Raw genomic sequence first — 17,331 nt, forward strand, 5'->3', positions numbered from 1 at the left:
AGTACTTTAGCGTAGTGGGCCTGAGGGCTTCTGCCCTAGGGGTAGACTAGCTTGTTAGCCTAGAAGAAAAGAAATCTAGTTTATCTGTTAATTATTTTTAGCAGCAAAGTGGATTTTTGTTAAATTGATTTTACAGAGGTGCTGCGTCATTTTGCAGGCAGTCAGTATAAAAGTTAAGTAATATTTTTTTATTCAGTTAATAGAATTAGCTTCAGTTTTAATTAAAACATTTTATTAAGTTGATAGAATTATCTTCAGTTTAGACTATATATTTGTTGTAGTACAGTCTCTTTGTGCTTTGTTAGAACAGAAAACACACTAGTCAATCAAACAGTCTATTTTTGTTTTACATTTTTCACACTTTTAGTGTCATTTTCTTTTTGTGCTCACATCAGCATCAGCAGTGAAGTTAACTGTTCTGACTGCTGTTGTGAAGAAATTCCTTTTTTCATTAACTGATTTTTATTAGTTCAGTTAGTGTGTTTGTTTAACAGCAATCAGTGAAGCTAACTGGTTGCTGTTTTTATTTGGTTCATTTTAGTTTCTGATTGACTGTGTGACTGTCCTAACCTAAGCTTCAAGGTAGCTGTAGTAAACCTTTTATTATTTTATTTTTCTAATATTAGTAAATTTTTTCATACGCTGTTTTTTGCAGTAGTCGAGCAGGGAGCACTTGTTGTTGGCAGACAGTGCAGTTTTGTATAGTTCCTCAGAAAGCACTAGAGTGAAGAAATCTGCCTCAGTACTAGTGTCTCTATTTTTTTTTTTTTTATCTGTGTTGATCTGTATATTAGCATAGCACCAAACTTCAAATAATCCTTTTTAATAAAAATATAAACGTTATTTTAAAAACACCACATAGTACATACATTACATTATCTCTTTCTTTTCTTTTCTTCAACTTCTTTTCTTTTCTTTTCTTACTATTTTAAAATTCTAAATGGATCCTCTTAAACGTTCATCCACTAGTAAAGTGAGGGAGGGTCAGTCAGCCACCACCACCACCAATACCACCGCCACCACCACAAGTAGTGGTAGTTTGAGTACGCAGCCTATGCGTCAGCCTAAGCGGTCAAGGAGTGCTGCTATGTCAGACTCACCACCTAGGAGGCCAAAGTCTGGTCAAGGAAAGGCAGTGGCACCAATAGCAGGCAGCAGTGCAGCAAGGCCCAGAATTGCAAGTCTTTTCTATGGCAAAGGGAAACCAGCAGGGCTTTTAAGGGTGAGCACTATGGCTACTAATACTAAAAACACAACTGGTAGTAGGAGTAGCCCAATAAGTAAGAGGAAGCGTGTTTTTCCCCAAGCATCTTCCAATACCACAAGCAGGCCTGTGAGTCGTGCTGCTAAGAAGCGTCCTTCTTGTACACGGAGGCTGTTTCCTAATCCCCCTCTCAAGACCACCACTTCCACCACCACCAGTGCTGCGCCTGCTTCTACCACTGACAGCGGCACCTCAGCACAGGAGTTGTTGCCATTGCCAATGCTACCCAGTGCTCCTAGTCCTATTATTCCTGGAGGTGATATCAGTCTTACCCCCAACCTTGCAGGAATTGCATTTAGTCTGGCTGATGAAGAGCTTGACTATGAGCCTGAGAATGAGGATGAGATAGTAGAGGAAAGTCAGAATTCTTCAGGGAGCAGTCCAACCTTTTCTCCTGCTACAAGTGCACATTTTTCCCCTTCCTCTCCACTTTCTCCAATAGTAGCACCTGCTACTTCAACCATTAGCAGACCACCACCACCACCACCACCACCACCACCCCCACCACCAATTATTACACCACCATTAGCAGCAGAATCCCGAAGGGCAAGTGCCAATGTTTTGCGCCGCAGCAAAGTTTGGGATCACTTTGAAAGTGTTGGAGATGGGCGCTTTGCAAAGTGCAAACTTTGTGGGAAGGAAGTTAGCAGGGGGAGAGTGTTGGGTCATCTCACCAGTGCAGGGATGAACCATCACCTTCGCAGCCATCACAAGGCTGTGTTATTGAGGGAAGAGGCAGAAAGTACTAGGGCAGGCAGCATAGCTTCTACTATTACAGTGTCCAGTACCATGGCAGCTAGGAGTGACATGGGAGGTGTTGCAGAGCCAAGAGCTACTGGTGCTGCCAGCCAACAACCAAGACTGGTTGGAGCATCACAATGCGTCCAGCCCACCCTGGAACAATTTGGGGGATTCCACTCCAGGGCTATGTCTAAACAGCAGGCCAATAAAATTACGCGACTTATTGGCCAGTTAATTGCTGTTGGGGGTGCTTCATTTTCTATGATAGAAGGGCAGCCTTTCAAACAGTTGATGGAGGCTGTGGCTCCACAATATCATCTTCCCTCACGCTCCACTTTCAGCAGGAGGATAGTCCCTTCACTTTACCGGTCCTGTGTTGGAGTAGTTAAAAGGGAGCTTTCGAAGGCTGCTGGTCAGTCTGTGCATTTTACCACAGATTTGTGGAGTGCACCAAGTGGCCAGCATGCCTTCCTTTCCCTGACAGCACACTGGTGGGAGCCTGGTGTGTCTCAGGAAGCTGCTGCTGCAACTTCAGCAGCAGTGTCTAGCAGAAAGGGAGGTGTATCTGATCAGCTGGGCTATCGCTCTTTCCTTCTCCATGCTGAAGTGATGGATGAAAAACACACTTCAGATAACATTCTGCAGGCAGTAAGGAGGATGGTGTCTCTTTGGGTTGGAGCGGAGGCAGGCACCAATGTAGAAGTGGGCTTTGTGGTTACTGATGGAGCTACAAATATGGTGAAAGCTCTGCGTGATGGCAACCTTGTTGGTGTGCGCTGTGCAGCGCACATTATCCATCTAGTAGTAAAGTCAGCAATCCCAGAAGGTAATAACAGAGTTTCCAGTGTGATTGAAAGGTGCAGGAGGATTGCTGGGCACTTCCACCGCAGTGTGAAGGCTAGCCAACTGTTGAGGCAGGAACAAGAGAAGGCAGGTCTTCCCACACACTGTCTACGACAAGATGTCAGTACACGGTGGAACTCTACTGTAGAGATGCTGGAGAGGATTTTAGAGCAGCAGAGGGCAATCCATAGTCTGTCATCAGACCAGTACATTGGTATTGGTTCTCCACTAGGTAGAGACGATTGGACAGTGATTGCTCAGCTAGTGGCAGTCCTGAAACCCTTCAGGGATGCCACTGAAAATTTAAGCTTGAACACTGCCAATCTGGGACAGGTAATCCCTGTTTTCACCCATCTAGGGAGCAAGATGGGTGTCTTCCTTGAACGCCAAGAGGTTGTTCAAGGTGATCCTTTACATCCTGATGTAGTAACTCTGGTCAGGAGGCTGAAGGATCAGCTTAAAGTTCGCCTACGTGAGCGATTGGATAATTCTCCTGAACTGATGCTAGCTTGCCTGTGTGATCCAAGGATTAAGGGAAAGCTTGCACTCAGATCCAATAACTTAACAAATTGGAGGGAGAAACTGATCCAGAGGGTGTGTGACTGGCAGCAAAAGAGGGGAATGCTGTATGAGGGAGTAGTTCAGCAGGAGGCTGAGATGTCGGCCACTTCTTGCAGAAGCAGTGGCACTACCACCACCACCACACAACTGAGTGGAGCAGCTGCATTTTGGGAAGAGTTGCTTGAGGATATAGTTGGACCCACTGAGAGTGCTAGCAGCAGACAGGAGAGCACTGCCTCAGAAATGGTCAGAGCGTACCTCTCTGAACCTCCTTTGCCCCATAATGTCGACCCTCTTAGCTATTGGGATGAGAAGAAGAGTGTGTGGCCTGCACTCTCATTGGTTGCGCAGGAGCTGCTTTCATGTCCGCCAACCACTGTCCCAAGTGAGCGTGTGTTTTCGGTAACCGGTAATATACTGAATCCACAGCGCTCACAAATGTCACCTCATCTCATGGAGCAGATTGCCTTTCTTAAATTTAATCTGCCTAAATTGGGGTACCCTGCTCTACACTTTGACTGTAATTGAGCTTAGGGTTTCTCAAATTTCTTTCTAGTTATATGGTTGTGTAGTGGATGATGTGTATGGTTGTGTAGTGGATGATGTGTATGGTTGTGTAGTGGATGATGTGTGTGTGGTTGTGTAGTGGATGATGTGTGTGGTTGTGTAGTGGATGATGTGTGTGGTTGTGTAGTGGATGATGTGTATGGTTGTGTAGTGGATGATGTGTGTGGTTGTGTAGTGGATGATGTGTATGGTTGTGTAGTGGATGATGTGTGTGGTTGTGTAGTGGATGATGTGTATGGTTGTGTAGTGGATGATGTGTATGGTTGTTTAGTGGATGATGTGTATGGTTGTGTAGTGGATGATGTGTGTGGTTGTGTAGTGGATGATGTGTGTTGTTGTGTAGTGGATGCTGTTTGTCTGTTTGATGTGTGTGTGTGTGTGTGTGTGTGTGTGTGTGTTGGATGTGTGACAAATGCTGCTGGGATTATTTTTTTTAATGTAGAATTTGTATAATTAAAAAAAAAAAAGTATTTCCCCCTCCTTGCCTCTTAACTGTAGCCTGTAGTTGGGGCAGCAAAGAGGAGCCCAGCAGACTCCCTCCACGTTCTCCCTCCTGCCAGCCACTGCTCTATGCGAGCCCAGCATGCTCTGCGTACTCCCTTAGCTACTGAGCTCTTGTTCCTGATCCTGCTTCCCTCTACAGAAGGAAGAGGTTCACCCACTAGAACCTGGTCATAAGTCCAGGGTGGATAGCAGACAGAGTGATTCCAGCCCAGCAGCGGCGGTTCATGAAGTCAGCGGTACTCATGGTGTCTACGGTGTTGATGGTCCTTTGGTGAGCGCTAGGAGCAACGTTTTTGGGGAGGGGGGCAGTAATGTATTGTGGAGGGGACAGTAATGTATTGGGGAGGGGGGCAGTAATGTATTTGGGGAAGGGGGCAGTAATGTATTGGGGAGGGGAGTAATGTATTTGGGGAGGGGGGCAGTAATGTATTGGGGAGGGTGCAGTTATGTATTGGGGAGGGGGGGCAGTAATGTATTTGGGGAAGGGGGCAGTAATGTATTGGGGAGGGGAGTAATGTATTGGGGAGGGTGCAGTAATGTATTGGGGAGGGGGGGCAGTAATGTATTTGGGGAAGGGGGCAGTAATGTATTGGGGAGGGGAGTAATGTATTTGGGGAGGGGGGCAGTAATGTATTGGGGAGGGGAGTAATGTATTTGGGGAGGGGGGCAGTAATGTATTGGGGAGGGTGCAGTTATGTATTTGGGGAGGGGCAGTAATGTATTGGGGAGGGTGCAGTAATGTATTGGGGAGGGTGCAGTAATGTATTGGGGAGGGGGGGCAGTAATGTATTTGGGGAAGGGGGCAGTAATGTATTGGGGAGGGGAGTAATGTATTTGGGGAGGGGGGCAGTAATGTATTGGGGAGGGGAGTAATGTATTTGGGGAGGGGGGCAGTAATGTATTGGGGAGGGGAGTAATGTATTTTGGGAGGGGGGGCAGTAATGTATTGGGGAGGGGGCAGTAATGTATTGGGGAGGGGGCAGTAATGTATTGGGGAGGGGAGTAATGTATTTGGGGAGGGGGGCAGTAATGTATTGGGGAGGGGAGTAATGTATTTTGGGAGGGGGGGCAGTAATGTATTGGGGAGGGGGCAGTAATGTATTGGGGAGGGGGCAGTAATGTATTGGGGAGGGGGGGGCAGTAATGTATTTGGGGAAGGGGGCAGTAATGTATTGGGGAGGGGGCAGTAATGTATTGGGGAGGGGGGGCAGTAATGTATTTGGGGAAGGGGGCAGTAATGTATTGGGGAGGGGAGTAATGTATTGGGGAGGGTGCAGTAATGTATTGGGGAGGGGGGGCAGTAATGTATTTGGGGAAGGGGGCAGTAATGTATTGGGGAGGGCAGTAATGTATTTGGTGAGGGGCAGTAATGTATTTGGGGAGGGGGGCAGTAATGTATTGGGGAGGGGGCAGTAATGTATTGGGGAGGGTGCAGTTATGTATTTGGGGAGGGGCAGTAATGTATTGGGGAGGGTGCAGTAATGTATTGGGGAGGGGGCAGTAATGTATTGGGGAGGGAGGGCAGTAATATATTGGGGGGCAGTAATGTATTGGGGAGGGGAACAAGGGGGTCAGCAATGTATTAGGGGAGGGGGGTCAGCAGTATATTAGAGCAGGGGGGTGACAGCAGTATATTAGGGGGAGGGGGGCCAGCAGTGTATTGGATAGGGGGAGGGGGGATGAGAAAGATCTGACTTGGGAATTTGAGATGAGGCAATGATTACATTTTTTACATTGATATTTGTGGCCCAATTAATATTTTATATCTATGGGTTAATCTCATAAGAGCAGACATTAGACTGTGAGAGTAGGACCTGCCAAAGATTGGGTACATTGACGTTGTGGCAGGCTTATGCAATGTATGATCATATAATGTAACTAAATCCCCATTATTTTTATTTGCCTAGATTAGGTGTTTTTAAAAAAACTTTTAAAAACTAATAAAATCTGTCAACATTGAAGTTGCTGTTTAGTAGATAGGAGAGTGCGCTGGATCTTGTGTATTGTTTATTGTATAATATGGCCCCCAGCAGCACTCCATTTAAGCATGTTCAGGTGAGTGCAACCGTCCCCCATGTTTCATATATATATATATATATATTTGGGAGTCTAGCCAACTCCTTGGTTTTGCACCCCTCCCTGTTACAGGTGCCTCATCTCATGTCCCTATTTAGCCTTGTACTGCAGGGAGTCTCAGATGGAATTTTTTCCCAAGTTAGTTTGTTAATCTCATTAGAGCAGACATTAGACTGTTAGAGTAGGACCTGCCAAAGATGGGGTACATTGACGTTGTGGCAGGCTTATGCAATGTATGATCATATAATGTAACTAAACCACCATTATTTTTATTTGCCTAGATTAGGTGTTTTTAAAAAAAACTTTTACAAACTAATAAAATCTGTCAACATTGAAGTTCCTGTTTAGTGGATAGGAGAGTGCGCTGGATCTTGTGTATTGTTTATTGTATGTATTGTAATGTGCACACTTCCTTTAAGTCCCGCCGGAAACTGGAACCTGAAATTGAAGTTCCAGTACCGCGTTGCGCGCTGAACACCGGCCCGCGCTTCAAGACAGGTAAGTAAATATGGTATATCGGCGTATAACACGCACACATCATTTCCCACCTATATTCAGGGAGAAAAAGTGCGTGTTATATGCCGATAAATACGGTATATTTTTCGTTCAAGTTTGTTTGTGTGTGTGTATATGTAATGTATATGTATATGTATATGTATATGTATATATATATATATATATATATATATATACACACCCACACACACACACCATTAAAGAAAAGAGGAGTCAGAAGTTGTAATCTAATATTTTTTTTTATTAGAAAAGCAAGTGGGAGAAGCAACGAAGCAGAGAAAGCCCAGGTTGTTAGGAGCAGTCCTGGGAGGATATAGTGCAGAGGAGAATAACCAATGTATATTCAGGGGAAGGATAGGGAAAACCAGGAGAAAATTGAGAATATAACAACCTATAATGAACAGCGTCAGTTGTGTTCACATTGTGGATGATAATGAGAAATAAACATCTGAGTGCATTATTCCCGCAGATATCTATTCATCATCATCATCCCTTCTGGGAAGACCCTGCGCACGTTGTTCACGAACTAGGCTATCTACATCAGCAAGGGTTATGCCCAAATTATGGGCAGCTTGCGCGCGCATTAAAATGCACTCTTCCTCCCTCATTTCCATGAAGCGCTGACCATTTTGCTGCAAGCAAACCATTGCTGATGTAAATTGCCTAACGCCCTCATTCAAAATGCTTGACATGGAGCGTACCTCGGTTACCACATTCTGCAAAAGTTCTCGCAGATATTCCCTATCCTGCTGTATGGACGTGTCCGGTTCAGCTTGACGAGCCGGGCTCGTCGCATACAGCGCAGCCATCGTTGGAGGAAGTTGCGGCAACTGTTCTTCGGCCACTGATGTCTCTGAATCAGGATCCACTGCTGTTAGGGTAATGGTACCCTCCTCTTGCAGGGGGAGAGTACCATCAGAACCTATAAGGGAAAACAGAGAAAGAACATTGTTAGCATGTGTCATATGTTGCAATGCTTACTATTATCTGTACAACAATATTATTTAAACTTGGAAATAAGATATATGCAGTCATGCTATTAATTTAATATTATGTCTATGTATAGTTATGCATCTTTGTCCCCCCTAGCCCTTTTTCAGTCTATTTGTGGCCTCTCAACGCATTTCTTTGTGCCCACCTCCCTTTCCTTCGAATCTCACTACATGTATCGTGTCCGAGCGTCCCCAGGTAGAGAATCTCCTGTTTCTTCTGCATGACAGGAAGTTGAGTGCAACAATCAGCTTCCTGTCATGCAAAAGAAACAGGAGATTCTCTACCTGGGGACACTCGGACACGATACATGTAGTGAGATTAGAAGGAAAGGGAGGTGGGCACAAAGAAATGCGTTGAGAGGCCAAGTAGATGGTACAGAAGATCATCCACGTGGTACACTCAGCCACAGTACATAAAGTTAACAGAAGGAGAGGAGCGATGTGCGCCCCCCCACCCCTGCTGGTCACCCAGACATTGAGCCCCCTGGCCAGTGCGCCCTAGGTAGACGGCTAGTTTGCCTAGCGGTCGACCCGGCCCTGATTGTTACATAAACTAGTATGCATGTAAAGAAAATGTGTACAGTTAAAGCATTTTTTACTTACGCTCAGCAGTGGATCCCTGTTCCTGGACACCAGTGGCCGGCTGTTGGAGGGAAACCACACTCATACGTGGTGAAGGAACATCGACAAGTTGCGGATGGTCTGAAATACATGTATGTGATAAATTAACTTCATATACAGTAAAATCATACGTGTGTGTGTATGTTTAAATGCACGCACACACACACACATATATAACATTCATCTTACAATGCTATGCAAATACTTACCAGAGGAAAGTGAAGCCAGGCGCATTTCCAGGGAGACAGGAGGTGAACCTGCTGCCCTGCTCTCCATGGAGACCACATCTCCTGCAGTTCCTGGTGCCTCTTCAGGGGATTGAGGGGCTTGCACTGATGGCATAGAAAACACAAATTGGAGGGTTAACACAAGAAAACTGATATATGTACATTTTGACTGACAAATATGAATTTAAAGGAGCACTATAGGCACCCAGACCACTTCAGCTCAATGAAGTGGTCTGGATGCCAGGTCCCTCTAGTTTAAAGCCTGCAGCTGAAAACATAGCAGTTCTAGAGAAACTGCTGTTTCACTGAGGGTTAATCCAGCCTCTAGTGCCTGTCTCACTGACAGCCACTAGAGGCGTTTCTGCGATTCTCACTGTGAAAATTACAGTGAGAAGATGCTGGAAGTCCATAGGATAGCATTGAGTAATGCTTTCCTGTGGGCGGTTTGAATGCGTGCACGGCTCTTGCTGCGCATTCGGAGCTGACGTCGGCAGAGAGAGGAGTGTTCCCCAGCGCCGAGGGAGCCCGGTGCTGGAGAAAGGTAAGTGGCTGAAGTGGGAAGGGCACCACGAGAGTGGGGGGGACCTAATTACCCTATAGTGCCAGGAAAACGAGTTTCTTTTATTGGCACTATAGTGGTCCTTTAACAACATACCTTCAGATGTTTCAGTGCCAGTTGTCCCCTCAATCCCAAGGATGTTGTCTCTTCCCAGGAACTGCAGGAGCTCCTCTTCATAGGGCAGCAGGTTCGGTTCTTTGTCTTGTGAACCACCTCCTGTCTTCCTGGAGGCGGCTGCTGCCTTCACCTTCCTCTTCACCATCCGCCTGATGTCGTAGTAACTGCAATGACATGTGTGATTGATTAATTACTTTAATATGTTTCTATATATATGTATACCGACATGTTTAAAGGGATACTATAGGCACCCAGAACAATTCTGCACATTGAAGTGGTCTGGGTTCAGTGTCCCAATTATTGCAACTGCAATAATTATCTTTAGGGGTTAACTCCACCTCTTGTGGATGTCTGATGGATGTGTCGCGCGCATGCACAGTACACCCATCCGATTGCTATATCTGAATGGTAGTACTTTGTGTGCTGTCATTCTCATTATCCCTGCACTGACTGAGTACTACCATTTTCATTATCCATGCACTGACTGTCAGTGCAGGGATAATGAGAATGGTAGTACTTGGTCAGTGCAGGGATAATGATAATGGTAGTACTTAGTCAGTGCAGGGATAATGAGAATGTTAGTACTTTGTGTGCTGCAATTCTCATTATCCCTGCACTGACTAAGTACTACCATTCCCATTATCCCTGCACTGACTAAGTACTACCATTCCCATTATCCCTGCACTGACTAAGTACTACCATTCCCATTATCCCTGCACTGACTGAGTGAGTACTACCATTTTCATTATCCCTGCACTGACTGTCAGTACTACCATCCTCATTATCCCTGCACTGACTAAGTACTACCATCCTCATTATCCCTGCACTGACAGTCAGTGCAGGAATAAATGAGAATGACAGAACGCAGTCAGTGCAGGGATAATGGGAATGGTAGTACTTAGTCAGTGCAGGGATAATGAGAATGGCAGCACACAAAGTACTACCATTCTCATTATCCCTACACTGACTGAGTACTACCATTCTCATTATCCCTACACTGACTGAGTACTACCATTCTCATTATCCCTGCACTGACTGAGTACTACCATCCTCATTATCCCTGCACTGACTGAGTACTACCATCCTCATTATCCCTGCACTGACAGTCAGTGCAGGAATAAATGAGAATGACAGAACGCAGTCAGTGCAGGGATAATGAGAATGGTAGTACTTTGTGTGCTGTAATTCTCATTATCCCTGCACTGACTAAGTACTACCATTCCCATTATCCCTGCACTGACTGAGTGAGTACTACCATTTTCATTATCCCTGCACTGACTGTCAGTGCAGGGATAATGAGAATGTTAGTACTTTGTGTGCTGTCATTCTCATTATCCCTGCACTAAGTCATACTGTTACAAATTGCTATTTGTAACTGGCCCTTTAAATGATAAATTGCCCTGCTTCCCTGGATTGTGTAGAAGCCTATTTGCCAGCCTCCTTCCTCATGACTATGGCCCCTGGAAGATTGTGCCCCTGAAAACTTATGGACTTTTATTGGGTGTGTATGGCCCTTTAAGAACCGTCTGGGGGACATATTGTGACTTTGCTGAACAATGTCCCTTTAAGACTATGTCCCCAGACCTGTAAAATAACTTGCCCCTGGCTTTCCCCCACTTGGTTCAGTAAATATGGCTTACTGAACCAAGTATTACACAGGCAGACCACCCAGAAGCTAAAGTGTGCAGGCAATTTACCTCCCAGGCTGTGAGGTTACTGCAGGTTAATTGCACGTGGCGGCGGCCATCTTGGTTTCCTCGAATGCGGTCAGCGGTGTATGCTAAAGATTCTGTGGAACTGAAATCGGCTACACATTTTGCCGAACACCGCTGACCCTTACCTTCTCCCATACTGAACTTGCAGCTCCAGAGACTAAGTCCCGTTCGAAATGGGACTTAGTCGTTTTTTCGCATGAAATTGACCGACCGCACAGCCCAAATCTATGGAACTGTTTTGGGCAGGAAATTGTGCTTGCGGTCGGTCATAAAGGACTTCCAGCTAACTTTTGATCCACTGGGGGGATTTGGCTGATTTTTGGAAGTGTTTATGTTTGATGTATGCTGAGTCTGACTGTCAGTGCAGGGATAATGAGAATGGTAGTACTTTGTGTGCTGTCATTCTCATTATCCCTGCACTGACTTAAGTACTACCATTCCCATTATCCCTGCACTGACTAAGTACTACCATTCCCATTATCCCTGCACTGACTGAGTGAGTACTACCATTTTCATTATCCCTGCACTGACTGTCAGTACTACCATTCTCATTATCCCTGCACTGACTAAGTACTACCATCCTCATTATCCCTGCACTGACTAAGTACTACCATCCTCATTATCCCTGCACTGACAGTCAGTGCAGGAATAAATGAGAATGACAGAACGCAGTCAGTGCAGGGATAATGAGAATGGTAGTACTTAAGTCAGTGCAGGGATAATGAGAATGACAGCACACAAAGTACTACCATTCTCATTATCCCTGCACTGACAGTCAGTGCATGGATAATGAGAATGAAGGAACACAAAGTACTATCATTCTCATTATCCCTGCACTGACAGTCAGTGCATGGATAATGAAAATGGTAGTACTCAGTCAGTGCAGGGATAATGGGAATGGTAGTACTTAGTCAGTGCAGGGATAATGAGAATGGCAGCACACAAAGTACTACCATTCTCATTATCCCTACACTGACTGAGTACTACCATTCTCATTATCCCTACACTGACTGAGTACTACCATTCTCATTATCCCTGCACTGACTGAGTACTACCATCCTCATTATCCCTGCACTGACTGAGTACTACCATCCTCATTATCCCTGCACTGACAGTCAGTGCAGGAATAAATGAGAATGACAGAACGCAGTCAGTGCAGGGATAATGAGAATGGTAGTACTTTGTGTGCTGTAATTCTCATTATCCCTGCACTGACTAAGTACTACCATTCCCATTATCCCTGCACTGACTGAGTGAGTACTACCATTTTCATTATCCCTGCACTGACAGTCAGATAATGAGAATGGTAGTACTTTGTGTGCTGTCATTCTCATTATCCCTGCACTGACTGCGTTCTGTCATTCTCATTTATTCCTGCACTGACTGTCAGTGCAGGGATAATGAGGATGGTAGTACTCAGTCAGTGCAGGGATATTGACGATGGTAGTACTCAGTCAGTGCAGGGATAATGAGAATGTTAGTACTTTGTGTGCTGTCATTCTCATTATCCCTGCACTAAGTCATACTGTTACAAATTGCTATTTGTAACTGGCCCTTTAAATGATAAATTGCCCTGCTTCCCTGGATTGTGTAGAAGCCTATTTGCCAGCCTCCTTCCTCATGACTATGGCCCCTGGAAGATTGTGCCCCTGAAAACTTATGGACTTTTATTGGGTGTGTATGGCCCTTTAAGAACCGTCTGGGGGACATATTGTGACTTTGCTGAACAATGTCCCTTTAAGACTATGTCCCCAGACCTGTAAAATAACTTGCCCCTGGCTTTCTCCCACTTGGTTCAGTAAATATGGCTTACTGAACCAAGTATTACACAGGCAGACCACCCAGAAGTTAAAGTGTGCAGGCAATTTACCTCCCAGGCTGTGAGGTTACTGCAGGTTAATTGCACGTGGCGGCGGCCATCTTGGTTTCCTCAAATGCGGTCAGCGGTGTATGCTAAAGATTCTGTGGAACTAAAATCGGCTACACATTCTGCCGAACACCGCTGACCCTTACCTTCTCCCATACGGAACTTGCAGCTCCAGAGACTAAGTCCCGTTCGAAATGGGACTTAGTCGTTTTTTCGCATGAAATTGACCGACCGCACAGCCCAAATCTATGGAACTGTTTTGGGCAGGAAATTGTGCTTGCGGTCGGTCATAAAGGACTTCCAGCTAACTTTTGATCCACTGGGGGGATTTGGCTGATTTTTGGAAGGGTTTATGTTTGATGTATGCTGAGTCTGACTGTCAGTGCAGGGATAATGAGAATGGTAGTACTTTGTGTGCTGTCATTCTCATTATCCCTGCACTGACTTAAGTACTACCATTCCCATTATCCCTGCACTGACTAAGTACTACCATTCCCATTATCCCTGCACTGACTGAGTACTAACATTTTCATGTTTTTTTCCCTCTATGTGCTTAAGTGACCCAACCCTCACTTTTAAAAGACTTAAAAGCATAGCTGCCACTGGTGGGGGTGGGGGTGTAGCAAAAGCACATGGAGGAAAAAAAAAGTTTTAAAAAACATGGCACAAAGAAAATTATTTTTTAGGAATATAAGTGCACTTACCGTTTCTTCACCACGTATTCAGTGCGGTTGTTCCCTCCAACAGTGTTCACCGCTGCCGCAATCTTCCTCCACATTTTGTTTTTTCTTGCTCTAGAAGTATTTTTGGCTGCTCCCCCAAATATACATTGGTAGTACTGGCAAAGCTTGTTTACCAGTACTTTATTCTCCTCTGCACCAAAGCTGTGAGCATATTTACTCTTCCTCCCAGGACATGCTACTTTTAAAATCCTTGGCTCTCTCTGCTTCTTCTTGCTTCTCCCACTTGCTTCTCCTTGATCTTGGCCAGAAGGGCCAATGCCCCCCTCCACTATATCCATAGCTGAATCACTAGAGGAGCTGGAGGAGGACATGACCACTTCTGGCAAGGTCCCAATAAAAATGACTAAAATGGCTGACACAGGGTAGTGGGCTGGCTGAGCTCCAAAATGGCTGAATGGCTGGCCTATAGAAAATCTGGATAGATTTTGCATTGAAGTTGATACTTTTATTTTTTACAGTTTTGTCTGGCAGTATGTAAAAGCCCATTTAATTGGCTCCTACTTTCCCACTCTCTGCTAAAATGATACTGTGTTGCCAGTACCACCTGTCAGGGAAGCATGACTCATGTCTGAAGCCAAAAAAAACCTAGACACTAGACAGTACACCCCTATAGTTGAACTAGATGACCTATTGACACAGTAAGATGTAGGTATCCCTATGCTAAGCAATGAAGCATTACTGATGCAGGTTATTAACAATCATTAACAATCAATATTGAAAGAATATAATATAACCAACGACACAGAGTTAGTAGAGCTTAATTCAGTAACTTAACTCAGTATATGCCGTAGTGTTGATGACGGCAAACACCAGAATATCATCCCCGGCCGTTACCGGTCTCTATTTCCTGAACGCATAACGCTTCCAAAAATTTTACTAATCTTCGTCCACCCATCTCACCACCTAACCACATAATCCTCTGATCATCTAAATGTCTATGGTGTCCTCCATGGTATATATATGTAGTCAGTCACTCATGTTGTGTAACTAATCTATAATCTGTAACCATTACAAAGTTGACAGGGTAGGATCTTGTGAACCTAAAGCCGTAAACTTATGTTTTTGTGAATATGTTTCCTTGCGCAATCACACTGGATGTATATGCTGTACTGGATTATATATTTGATGTATGTTCCCCTTTTTTCCTCCTTCTTCCCTTCTGTACCCCCCTACTGAAAATCTAGATAAAATACAAGTTGAAAAAAAAAACTAAGCAAAAGCAAAGCAATGCATTGCATTTGCAATGTCATTCGCCATGCGAATGACTATAGTAAGTGGGGTTCGGTAGTTTACTAATAGAGCCAATTCATTTTCATGCGAATGGCAGCGTTCGTACATTTGAACATTCGGGAGTTTTAGGCGTAAATTAAACGAAATTACGAAATACACTACAGCATTCAATGCCATGTTGTTAGAGAAATGTATGTTCCCCTTTTTTCCTCCTTCTTCCCTTCTGTACCCCCCTACTGAAAATCTCAATAAAATACACGTTGAAAAGAAAAACTAAGCAAAAGCAAAGCAATGCATTGCATTTGCAATGTCATTCGCCATGCGAATGACTATAGTAAGTGGTGTTCGGTAGTTTACTAATAGAGCCAATTCATTTTCATGCGAATGGCAGCGTTCGTACATTTGAACATTCGGGAGTTTTAGGCGTAAATTAAACGAAATTACGAAATACAGCATTCAATGCCATGTTGTTAGAGAAATGTTCAACATTTGAAACGAATGGTTTTACTGAGTTCGGTTGAAGCTATTCGGTATTTAGGGATTAGGGAACATAGTGTTATGAATATGAATGAATTCATTTGGTTCAATTAAATGAACAAGCCGAATGAACGAACGAGTTTATCCGAAACGAAAATACTAACGAATATCGTACGAAAACGAATGAAAGAATTGACGAATTTCGGTTCTGACTAAACTACTTTATTTTTCGTACGAATACATTCGTACGAAACGAAAAGTTCTGAAATGCCCAAGTCTAGTGAATACATTTCTTACACAGCTGATCTGATCTGACCAAGTGCTGTCTCAAATGTAAATGAGTTTGTTTAGTTCCCGTTACAATTAAAACATTAACACTTCTATACAGACTGTATGAAATAACATGTGCTATGATAAAGACTCAGTACTTCTAGAGCAAAGGTTAAAAAGTGCAGAATGGCAGTCGTTTGATGCAATAAACTAAACAAAAACACAATAAACCTCTAACTTGATTGATGCGGGGATATATCAGGATTCACCGTCACATCCTGCATTGTATTCTGTGTTTTGGGAAATTTCCATGTTTTTGCAAGCGCTGATGATTTGGGGTAATTTCTTGCCAGAGGAAAAAAATGTTTTTAAAGGTATTGTACCGGATAGGAAGATAAAACATTCTACTTGTATCGAATATATTAATATTAAAACTATATTATATTTTACTGTGTATAACAGGTGCTTCAACTCCTAAAATACGTATAATATTAAGAATATAATTGAACGGTTTATCTGATCACACGTTAAAGGAAAGTTATAGCATTAGGAATACAAAACTGTATTCCTAATGCTATATTGCTCCCCCCTCCTCCGGTGTTGAAAGGGTTAAAAAGCCTTCTTATACTTCTCTCTTTCCAGAACAGAGATCCCACAGTGCTGGATCTGTCTCCTCCTCAAGCGACATCACGCCGATGAGGGCAGTGAACGCGCACGTGCATTAGAGATTCCCTATAGGAAAGCATGTAATCAATGCTTTCTGTTGGGGATTTTTTTTAAATTAAAAGATTTTTGTTGTGCTTAATTAACAGACAGGATTGCCTTGCCTCCACGGCAAAAGCAAGATCAGTAAAAACAAATATCGTAACAGTGTGGCAAAAGAGATTCCTATGGGGATTTTGAGATTAAGTGGTCTGGGTGCCTATAGTATCCCTGTAACAGCAATAGGAAGAATTGGCATAACTTGACTTAATCAAACTAGTGTTGAGTCAAAGAGTTGTGATTTGTGTTTTGTGGACAGGTCAAGTGGTCCATTTATGAATCTCAAATGAGCATTACTTCCCAACAATGTTGCACACATTTGAATTAAATCTATTTTGGAGTAAGAGAAGGCTTGCGTGGTAGTAGCACCCAATTCTTATATGAAAATGTGCTTAGATTGTATTGTCTAGTGTTGAGTATTTAGCAGGACATTTCTGGCTGGGATTATAAAGATCAGCCTTACCTAGATTATATATTGAACCTTGGATGAAGGTAAATGAAACACACACTACTGCTGAAGAGCTACACAAGTCCCCACAATCAGGGTTGGTAAAAACACACAGAATAAATAATGCTACTGTAGATATGCAGAATTTATAAAAACAAAACATTTGTCATGGCAAGGGGACCTACCTGCTTAACTGGGTCTTAGACTGACTATGTATAGCCCAATACACCT

Source organism: Pelobates fuscus, chromosome 1 (assembly GCF_036172605.1).
Source record: "Pelobates fuscus isolate aPelFus1 chromosome 1, aPelFus1.pri, whole genome shotgun sequence".
NCBI classification, from domain to species: domain Eukaryota; kingdom Metazoa; phylum Chordata; class Amphibia; order Anura; family Pelobatidae; genus Pelobates; species Pelobates fuscus.